At 35.2% G+C, this 12,243-nt stretch overlaps 1 pseudogene; it reads right to left on the bottom strand.

Annotated features, from left to right (window-relative positions):
• Positions 2,711–2,966, bottom strand: LOC100514208 (annotated as a pseudogene).

Raw genomic sequence — 12,243 nt, 5'->3', positions numbered from 1 at the left:
TCTAGTGGGGCTCCTGGATAAAATTTTTAAAAATATGGGGGCATCTCAAGACTGGGCCATCCATTAATAAACCTCAAGCTCATCTGCATTGAGCCTCCAGCAATTTGTCAATCACAGTCTAAGTGTTCCTACCTGTATTGGATCCAGCAGCAGACTTCTGCTCCTGTTAAGCTGTGATTCTCTGTGTTTGCCTGTCTTTACAATTTTCAGGTTGGCAGCCTGCCCTGTGACCTCAATTCTCTGATGGCTCTAAGAAGGGTTGTTGATTTTCTGTTTATTCAGTTTTTTGCTTATCGTGATGATTTCTAAACTCTTTATATTTTGGACCAGAACCCCAAAGTTTTTTTCCATTTGCTTAGAAATGATTTATCTTACAATATTTTGAACTTTTCAGAGTAGATGTCTTGAACATCTCTTGTTCAGTTTATTCCTAAATATCTTAGGTTTTGTTGTTAGGGCAAATTTTTCCTAAATTTCCAATTTCATGCTGTTTGTACACTGAAACACAATTATTTAAAAAAATTTGTATCTTATAATTTGAAACTTTGATAAATTTACTTTTCAGTTCTTATAGTTAATTTGTACATTCCTTACAATTTTCTAAATATATAATCATGTCTCCCTTAATTAAAACTTTTAAGTTATTTGTGTCTTTCTGTTGACTTACTAAACTGACGAGGACTTCTAGTACAATATGGAAGAGAAATGTTGATAGATTACATTTTATTTAATCTCTACTCTTAGAGGGGAAAGCATCCAATGGTTCATCATTAAAATAATGCTAACTATAGGCTTTTTGTAGATCCCTTTGGTTTGATTAAGTACCCTCCCTACTTTTTGCGAATATCTTGTTTTTATATCATGAAGAAATATGGAATTTGTCAAATTATTTTGCTGCATCTTTTGAAATGATGTTTCTTCTTCATTCCCTTAAAATGGTGAATTATACTGATGAATGTTAAACCAATCTTTCACTACTGGAATAAACCTCACATACTCACTATGTACAGAGATATTGCAGGTTTGGTTCCAAACCACAGCAAAAAAGTGAATATTGCAATTAGGCAAATACATACATTTTTTGGTTTCCCAGTGATCCTAAAGGTTGTTTTCACTGTATTGTAGGCTATTAAGTGTACAATAGCACTACATCTAAAAAACAATGTATATACCTTAATTAAAAAATACTTTGTCACTAACAAATGCTAATCTTCATCTGATCCTTCAGAAAGTCATAGTAGTAACATTAAACATCATTGATCACAGATCATGATAACAAATATCATAATAATGAAAAAGTTTGAAATATTGTCAGAGTTACTAAAGTATGACAGAGAGACAAGAAGTGAGTTAATGGTGTTGGGAAAATGCAGGATTGCCAAAAACCTTCTATATGTAAAAAGTACAATATCTATGAAGCACAATAAAGAAGCTTGTAATAGGAGTTCCTGTCGTAGCGCAGTGGTTAATGAATCCAACTAGGAACCATGAGGTTGCGGGTTCTATCCCTGCCCTTGCTCAGTGGGTTAACAATCCGGCGTTGCCATGAGCTGTGGTGTAGGTCGCAGACATGGCTCGGATCCTGCGTTGCTGTGGCTCTGGTGTAGGCTGGTGGCTACAGCTCCGATTTGACCCCTAGCCTGGGAACCTCCAAAAAGACAAAAAAAAAAAAAACTTATAATAAAATGAAATATGCCTTATTATATTTATCTATATGTCTGTCTGTCTCTCTATTTATATTGCTGTGTTTAATTTCCTAATATCATGGGAAGGTTTTTCTTGGTCTGTATTCATGAAGAATATTAGTTTGTTATTTTCTGTTCTCGTAGCACCTTTGTCAGATTTTGGAAATTGGCTTAACCTGGCCTCATAAAACAAATTAAGGATTCTCCCCTTCTTCATCTTCTAAAAGAGTTTAATGAGATTAATGTTATTTCCTTCTTAACTGTTTGACAGAATTCATCAGCAAGAACTTGTGATCTGGAAATTTTCTTTGCAGGGAGGTTCTTTTATTACACATTCAATTTCTTTTATAAATGTCGTCATTATAATTTTCAATATCTTTTCATGTCACTTTGGCAATTTTTGTCACTCAAGAAAGTAATCCATATTATCCAATTTGTCAGTTTCATTAGCATAAAGTTATTTGTAATAATGTATATAAGGTCTGTAATAATATCCCTACTTCCATTCCTAATACTTGTAATTTGTATTTGACCCTTCATTTATTCACTGATCTACAACAGAGTTTATCCATTTTATCAAACTTTTCAAAGAACCAGCTTTTTCCGGCTAATTTTTTTCTGTTGTTCGTAATTTCTATTTTATTGATTTTTTGCTCTTTATTATTTTCTTCTTTCTACTTTCATTTAATTTTCTCTCCTTTTTTAGCTTCATAAGGTAGAAATATAAGATCAATGATTTTGAGCCCTGCTTCTTTTATATGAAGAAGACTTTCTTCTTTTATATATTCAAATGTACATATTCCCTTCTAAGCACTGCTTTAGCTGCTTCCCACACATTTTGTTATTTTGTGTTTTCACTATCAAGTAGACATTTTCTCTTTACATGTAGCAGTCATCTTTTATTGGACAATAATTCCCAATTAGGACATGAAAAGATTTACACCATTGTGTTCCTCAAGGAAGGGTGCCCAGGGAAAAAAGGTCACGGTCAGGAATGCAGAGTGGCAGTCCACACTGGGCTCTCTTCAGTGGTACTTGCATAACCACTCATGTTTGAGTTCCTTCTAAGAAGGGCAATAGCTGAAAAGCATGCAAGTTTCCAGCACCCTAGAAATCCCAGCTATGCTCCCTTTCTTCACATTGACATACTTGTAATAACCTCTTTGAAATGGCCCAACAATTCCTTTAGTGGTGAAGTCCCACGCCAATATCCAGTTTGCTATCTCCCCCTATTTTGACTTCCATGAGTTTTTTCTCCTCCACTGGTATGACCGACATCATGTTGGTGTGCTGGGTGTCCATTGCCTAGGTGGATTTATTTCATAATTCTCGTCATAATTTCTTCTTTGACTCAAGGGTTATTTACAAATAGGCTGCTTAATTTTGAACCATTTGAGAATCATATTTCTAGATACTTTTTTGTTATTAATTTATAACTTAGCTCTGTTGTGCTTAGAGAAAATTCACTTAATATTTAAATCTTTTGATAATTTTTGAGACTTATTTTAAGGACCATCACATGATCTATCTTGCTTAAGGTTCCATGCACACAAGAAAAGAATGTTTTCTGCAGTTGTTGAGTAAAGTGTTATAAAATGTTAATAGAGTCAAAGTTAGTTGACAGTGTTTTCACATCACTAATTTTTTGTTTAGCTATTCTCTCAATGAGAGAGGATTCAAACAAGATGTGTCCTTTTTTTTAACCAATAATTCCTCTTTTCTTGAATGCTATTTTGTCTGATATTATTATAATCACTTCACTTCAGTTTACTTATGCTTACAATTTGCATTGTATATGTTTTACATTCTTTTACTTTATATATATATATACATCTTTATATTTAAGTGTGACTCTTGAAGCTCACATAAAGTTGTGTCTTGCTTTCTCATCTAATAAAAATTATTGAAATAATACAAATGGTGACACTGAAGGAGGAACACAGAAACAGAAAATACATAAGAACTAACAAGATAGTAGATTTAAACCCAACTGCATCAATATTACATGTAATGTAAATAGACTAAATAATACCTTCTCATTAAAAGCCTTCCTTCAGGTTAGTTCAATAATTTTTTGAAAATTTTTAAATTCCTCAATTAGATTTTTAATTATACCTTCTAGTGTCATTTCAGTGGCTACTCTATGAATTAGATTATGCCATCTTAATCTTATCACAATATACGTAGAATAAACATTGTAGTCATTCAGGTAAAAAATAAATACTTTTAAAGTTAAAATTTCATATAACCACCACCCTTTGTGTTACTATTTTATTTGTTTTATATTTATATGTTATAAATTCAACAATGCAGTGTTTTGTTTTGTTTTTTGCTTTAGTCAGTTATCTTTTTAAAATACTAAGAGGTGGGAGAAAGATAACAATTTTAAAATTTACCCTCCTATTTACCATTCTTGATGCTTTTCATTTTTCCCTGTAGATCAGAGTTTCCTTCTGGTATAATTTCCTCAGTCTTAAGAACTTTCTTTAGCATTTCTTGTAGCTTAGATATTCTGGAAACAGTTTATCTTAAAATATTTTTATATCACCCTCATTTGGAAGAATATTTTCACTGGATATTGAATTTGGGGTTTATATTATATTCAGCAGTTTAAAGATGTGATCCCTTTTTCTTTTGGCTTAATGTTGTTCTTGGTGAGAAGTATTCCATCATTTTCCCCTATATATAATGTCTTATTTCTCTGCTGCTTATTTATATTTTTATCTTTAGTTTTTCATAATTTGACTATGAAATGCTTAGATCTAAGTTTCTTTAAATTTATCCTACTTGGATTGGCTAAGATTCCTGGATCTGTTAATCAATGTTTGTTTTTTGCATTTTTAACTAAATTTGGAAACATTTAAATTATTATTTTAACAATATTTTTTACACCCCCTTCTCCCCTCTAGGACTCTAATTTTATGTTTTTTAGATGCCTAATCATATCTTCTAAGTTACTGATATTCTCTTCATTTTTATATTAATCTTTATTCCTCTTCTTCATATGGACAATTTTGATTCACATAAATTCAATGTTACGAACCATTTCTTCTATTATTCCCAATCTACTGGTAAGTGAAGTTTTCATTTCTGATAGTTCGCTTTTAAATTATGAAATGCACATTTAGTTCTTACAAGAGATTTTATTTATTCATTGAGATTTCCCAATTTTTCACCCAATTTGACAATATTTTCTTTAAGACCTTGAGCATATTTTAATGTCTGGTTTAAAATGTTTTTCTGCTAATTCAATAATCTAGGTCATCTAGAACTCCTTTTCCACTAACTTCTTTTTCTGTTTATTATAGATTAAACTTTCTTCTTTCTCTGTAGTTTTCAAAATTTTTAAATTATTTTTACACTGAACATTTTGGATAATTCATTGTAGAGTCCCAGGATTTGGTTATGTTCCTCTGAAATGTATTTGTTATAAGTTATTTGCTGATCAAATTTAACTTGTGGAGGCTTGCTTTTATGTTCAGTTATTATGACTCTATTTCAGTTTTTTTTCCCCCCTTTTGTCCTAAGGTGAATGCTTTGATATTGTAACATAACTTTTACCTCTTAGGCATGATCTTTCTGGGCTTTCAGTGGTAAGGCTTAGGTATTTACCAACCCCCTTTAAAACTCCAAACTCTGTGTTATTTACAATGGTTATTTGCTGAAATATCTATGCAGTGTTTTCAGTCTTCTGACTCTTCTTTTTCCTAGGCTCTTTGAAGTATCCCCCATAAATTCATGGTTCATGGATCATACAAGGGATTGAGGGGAGTTTACATGCAGATATGGGAACTAACTCTCCCCCTCTCTTGTCACTACCTTTTTGTCAGAATCTCTCCCTTTAATTTCTGGTGGAGCTGGTATCCTTGAATTCCATTTTTTGGTATTCAAGACTCCTCAAGCCAGGCTTTCTGCTCGATTTCTAGCTGCCTCACAGTTCATGTTCTTGGCAGTATTTCAGGGTAAAATCTGCATAAACATGAGTTTTATAACTATTGTCTGAGTGAGAGTTAGCCCATTACCAGTTTCTTCACCAATACTAGAACTGGAAAACCAACAAACGAATATTTAAAGGGACAACAAGAACTTTGTCTTTCCCATTCTTTCTTTGTCCAAACACTCAGAGTCTTGGATTAAAATGGAGTGCAGAGAGTTCCCATCATTGCTCAGCAGTAATGAACCCAAGTATCATCCATGAGGATGCGGGCTTGATCTCTGAACTTACTCAGTGGGTTAAGGATCCAGCATTACCGTGAGCTGCAGTGTACGTCCTGCATTGCTCTGGCTGTGATGCAGGCTGGCAGCTGTAGCTCCAATTTGACCCCTAGCCTGGAAACTCCCATATGCCACAAGTGGGGCCCTAAAAAGCAAAAAAAAAAAAAAAAAAAAAAAATGGATTTCAGCATCATCTGCTTCTCAGTAGCTCAAGTTCCTACTATAACTTTAAATCCAACTTTATGTGCCAAACCCTGAAACCAAAGGTTCATCTTCCTAATTGTTTCTGCCTGATCTTTTCTGAATTTTCTGTTCCTGAACCTGGTAGTAGCATTAATATCACACCTACTTACATCTAAGACCTGACTGATTAGATATCTGCTAAGTAAGCCAAAAATACTAATAAAATGAGTATTTTCATGAGCAATTTGATAACAACTTACAGTGCAGCAGAATACTCTGCCAATTAGTCAGGGGAACAGAGAGGCCATGCCACTTATGCTTATTAAATCTTATTGTTTAGCCAAAAAGAAAAAATGCCGTCTAGTTCTTATTAGTGGGAGAATGATTTCTTACTCCTCTGACCATATTTTTCTTTTTTTTTTTTTTGCTATTTCTTTGGGCCGCTCCTGCGGCATATGGAGGTTCCCAGGCTAGGGGTCTAATCGGAGCTGTAGCCACAGGCCTACGCCAGAGCCACAGCAACGCAGGATCCGAGCTGCGTCTGCAACCTACACCACAGCTCACGGCAACGCCGGATCGTTAACCCACTGAGCAAGGGCAGGGACCGAACCCGCGACCTCATGGTTCCTAGTCAGATTCGTTAACCACTGCACCACGACGGGAACTCCCATATTTATTTTAATACTGTTCTCTTCCCCTTCAAAGCTGGAACAATTGCCCCTGGCTTTATTTGACTGTTGTCATAGAATTTACCCCCATGATATACTCCTGCCACTCTTTATATCTGTCACTGCTCTGCCATTTTCAAATGAAAAGAAATTTGAAAGTCATGTGTGCTTTGATACGACCATAGAAATGCTCTCCCAAAAATATAGCGTGTAATAGTAGTGATAGTACCAAGCATCATGACTTTCTGCAAAGCTTAGTGACACATTTCGAGTGGACTGATTAACACCAAGTCGAGAAGAACTAAATGCCTGGAAAAATAAGATCGGCATGTTGAGACAGAATACCAAGAGACAAATCTTTAAAAACTAATATCATATTAACCTTTTTTTTCTTCCAGTAATTCCATGGAATTAGGGTATTTAATGTTTATCTTGAGAAGGCATTCAAGAAAGATAAATGTATGCCTTTGAGATAAAGAATAGGGAAGAACACCATGTGACTTTGCTTCTAGCATATAACTTGTTTGTCTCTTTCTTCCCCATCTGATTGTAAAGGCTTTTATCTATAAATGACTCATAGTTGCAAAATGAAGAGAGGGCAAATTGTTGGAAGTACTGAAGTATTGTATAATTTATACATCCAAAGCTTAGTAATGTAGAGATAAGTGCCCTTGAATACATTTGTTTGCATACATGTGTAAATTACACGACCTACAGATATTGTTTATCTGTTTTCAAAATGCCTATTGACTCAAAAGACCAATGACTTGAAGTTCTTCTTTCCACTTCTGTAATAACAGTCATTGGTTGGTGGCTATAGCTTATGTTTGTAGAGCCTGTCTGAATATATAGGTTCCTTTGAGCTTTCTAGAATACTCAGAAATGCTACCCCATCTTTCCTTTCCCTGCTTTTTTTTTTTTTTTTGTCTTTTCTAGGGCTGTACCTGCAGTATATGGAGGTTCCAGGTTAGGGGTCTAATCAGAGCTATAGCCTCCAGCCTACGCCACAGGCCATAGCAATTCGGGATCTGAGCCAAGTCTGCGACCTACACCACGGTTCATGGCAACGCTGGATCCTTGACCCACTGAGCGAGGCCAGGGGTCAAACCCACAACCTCGTGGTTCCTCATCAGATTCCTTAACCACTGAGCCATGAAGGGAACTCCTCCTTTTCTCACTATTGATTGATCTTTCTCCTCCTATATTAACCTGGAGTCCACAGGTTATTTTATTATTTATTCATTATTTAAGACTTACTTTTTCCATGTCTTTGTAGCATATTTTAAACCCTTGTTGATTGCAATCCCCCCTTCATGTGGCATCTAATATATATATACATATACATATTTATTTTAATACTTACCCAAACCAGGAAGATAACCGTCATTTATATACTGTTTTTTGAGGGGCATAAAAATTCTCCCTGACTGAATTAACAGTAATTAAGACATTAAATCCTCCTGTTAAAATACAAATGTTTCCTGGAAATGGCAAAACATAGAACTCTTTCAAAGCATTAACTCCTCAACTTGAATTATTTTATTAGACTAGGCATAAAGTAGAATATAACTAAAGTGGGAGATATTCAGAAATGTTAAATATTGATGGAATTGACCAGAAAGAAAAAGATCCAGACCATTGGTCTGCCTGGAAAAATCGGCTCCTGTGATAGCAGTATTGGGCTCAGAGTACCCATAAGACACCATAGGGCACTGGGTGACTGGAAACAAATGGGTGGAAAAGTACTAAAGAAAGGTATTGTCTATTTCACAGCTTTACATTGAGTTGACCCTTCTTGTTGTCTATCTCAGATGTTCTGCTAGTGTTTTAGTAGATGTCAGTTCAGTGCTGGTAGCCTGGCTGCATTCTAGCACCTTATTGTGATTTAATTCTGGATATGACTCATGGGTGCTATTAATTTAAACACACACATGCACATTGAAACAGCAAGATATTGCATCTTTGGAGGGTGATGTTTAAATGTGTAAATGAAGATAAAACTACTGACCTACAATCCTTGAAACTGTTTTTATTTTATGCATAAATTATGTAGATGTTCAAGGAAAAACCAACTCACTGTATAACACTTTGGGGTTAAAAAAAAAATCATCCCTAACCAGATGGACTATTTACAAATGTATTATAATGCAGTATTCAAAACTGGAATCCCTTTCTGTCCAGATTTGCATCCAATAGAGTTCTATGTATAAAATTCCCTGTATAAGAATCTGGCCCTCTATGAGAAAAGCTTAGTTTCTACATAGGGATTAAATAGAATGCAAAAGCTTAGTTTCTACGTAGGGATTAAATAGAATGCAAAGGCATCCCCAAATTGTGTCCCTGTAAATGTCTAACAGTTAAAGAGGAAAATGTAGTTTGATCATCTGGGCAAGTTGTTGTTATGCTCTCTTTTTAAGCTTCCATGGTCTGGCCTGCTCTTTATGTTGCCCAGACTCTGTGTGGTGATTGAACATTGTCCAAGCTGTGCTCTCTTCAAAACCAGACTCACGTTATGCATATGCAATTGCAATGAGCAAGCATTGGGGAACACAGATTTATTTTTCATAAAACTGTGCACCAAGCACTGGGAGGCCTAAGATGTGAGACAGCCAAACAGTTTATCAATTGTAGCTTTTTCTTCAGCTCTGAAGTAAATCTTGAAATAAATCTTTACTTCATGACGCTTGTTATATGGAAACTACATGTTTACCAGATGCGGAATAGCAATAAACGACCCCTTCCCCTGTGGCTAGTACCAGAAACAGCCAATTAGAAATAATGCTTTGTGATGACTGTCTCATGCTAAACTGGATTAATTCAAGAATAACTCAGAGGTTTGTTTGTGGAAAACTTATGAATGAACCTTGCGAAAGGCCAAGTCTAAACACTTTTTTTCCAAATAACTTGAAGCTCTTGCTCTGCCTTTCTCTCTAGGTGTTCCTCTTTATGACTTTTTAAAAACCCAGCTTTATTGAGATACAATCCACATACCATACAATTCACCCATTTTCAATATATAATTCCATGATTTTTTTAGTATATTCACAGTTGTATAACTATAACCACATTTTAATTTTAGAACATATTTATCACCCTAAAAGGAATCTATTAGTAATCTCTTTATGTTTTCCCCCAAATTTCCAAGCCCTTGGCAACCTCCTGTTTCAATGTCCTCCTTATGACTTTTATGATGCTAGTGTTAAGAATAATCTCTCAAGGAGTTCCCGTCATGGTGCAGCGGAAATTAATCTGAGTAGGAACCATGAGGTTGCGGGTTCGATCCCTGGCCTAGCTCAATCAATTAAGGATCTGGCGTTGCTGTGAGCTGTGGTGAAGGTCGCAGACATGGCTCGGATCTGGCTTTGCTGTGGCTCTGGCATAGGCCGGCAGCTGTAGCTCCGATTTAGATTAGACCCCTGGCCTGGGAACGTCCATATGCCATGGGTGCCGCCCTGAAAAGACAAAAGACAAAAAAAAAAAAAAAAAAAAAAAAGAACAATCTCTCAAGGTTAATAGTAACTACTATTTACTTCATTACTGTATGAAGTGCTTTTTGCATGCTGTCCTCAATTCAGACAACCACCTTATGACATAGGTATTAATCTTCTGAATTTACAGATAAAGAAACTAAGATTAAGACAGACTTTGATACTTTCCCAAAATCACATACTTGGTAGAGCTGTAATTTTCTTTCTTCTTTTGAGTTCTGTCTACTCGAAGTTCAGATGTGTTGTCCAGTATGCTAAAATGAAGTAGAGCCTAGAGTTTATCTCTTAGGTTGAACCATAAATTGCCAACCTTATGTCAATAGGTCGAACCATATGAAATTATCAACCTTAAGTCATTTTTCACCTATCAAAGTGGCAATTTCATAATGTATAACCTAAATAAATACTTCAATGTCTTCTATTTGAAAGAACCTTAAAAGAATGATTTCTGGGAGTTCCTGTTGTGGCTCATTGGGTTACAAAGCCAACTAGTATCCATGAGTATGTGGGTTCAATCTCTGGCCTCACTCAGTGGGTTAAGGACCCAGCACTGCTGTAAGCTGTGGTGTAGGTCACAGATGTGGCTTGGATCCCATGTTTCTGTGGCTGTGACGTAGGTCAGCAGCTGCAGCTCTGATTCAACTTCTAGCCTGGGAACTTCCATGTGCTGCAAGTATGGCCCTAAAAAGCAAAAAAAAAAAAAAAAATATATATATATATATATAGATAGATAGATAGATAGATAGATAGATAGTTCTTATCAGTCTGCAAAGAGCTTTTAGTTTAAGATGTTGGGATCTGCTGAAGTTAATGCAGCTCCTTTATACTACCAAGCTCTTTTCCTTTTTCCTAATGATACCTTAAATAGCCTTATATCCATGAGGGAATTTACCTGGCTCCAAGTTTGTCTCCTAAAACAATAATAGGTGTTTTATTTTTTTTTTAGCGTTGACTTTTTCATAAAGGGAATAGAAAACTGCATAGTCATTTATAAGCATAAGGGAGATTATTGGTCCAGCACGAATATGGCAGAAACCCAGAATCTGTCTCAAAAATTTTACCTTGCTCCTTACCAGCACCTCTCACAGTGAAGATCTGGTTTGGGATAAAGTGCGGGAATAGGACAAGGTTCAGGGAAGAGAAAAGGATGTCTATTTTTCACATTACATAGTAACGGCTACATCAAAACAAATATGTCAAAATGTCACATAGACTTCAAGATATGAGCCACTCTATATACATAGGATAGAACCTCACTTTATTAGCATAGAGCTCTGCACTTCTATTTTGATTTAGCAAAGAACTACACACTATGAACTATAAGCAGCACCTAATGGGAAAAAATATCTCTGAGTGACATGTCTTATATCTGGAAGAGCTGCTGACTTTATTCTCACTGATTTTAAGTACACACACACACACAAATGGTGTGGGTTGGTAGAAAAGCAAGAGGTTTTTGCTCTCCTTTTTTTCTCTTTTCAGTTAAGCAGGTTTATCATAAATCTTACTTCCTTTGGAGGACTGCTTATGGTGCTTTACTTATGTTTAGTTATTTATCTTTTTTAAGAATACCTGATAGATCATTCTTATGTGAAAGAACCAGATCATTAAAAATGGATAAGTGCCTAACAAATTATATTCTCATCTATTTTCTATAAAGTGATTCTGTATGGCATTAGCAAATACTATAAACAAGAAACTCGGCTAATGATTTTATTCCCCTATATTAATTTTGGCAACAAGTGATTACTCTAGCTATGTTCATGCTATTTTGTCAATAACTTCAAATAATATGAAGGAAAAGAAAAAAGCTTAAATTCAAAAAAGTTCTAAATTACCTCATAGGTCTTGCTTCACCTTTCATCTTCCTCTTAAGTCCCCATTATTGCAAGGAAAGTAAATAGCAGGTTGTGTTATGATGGATTAAAACTGGCAGATGCAGAGCTGGGCATAACTAAGACAGTTGTTGGAAGCCAAAGTTCTTGTGGATTACCTACATCTGTT

Source organism: Sus scrofa, chromosome X (genome assembly GCF_000003025.6).
Source record: "Sus scrofa isolate TJ Tabasco breed Duroc chromosome X, Sscrofa11.1, whole genome shotgun sequence".
Classification (NCBI taxonomy): domain Eukaryota; kingdom Metazoa; phylum Chordata; class Mammalia; order Artiodactyla; family Suidae; genus Sus; species Sus scrofa.
The sequence above is the reverse complement of the archived record's forward strand: the minus strand, read 5'-3'. Positions and strand labels throughout refer to the sequence as shown.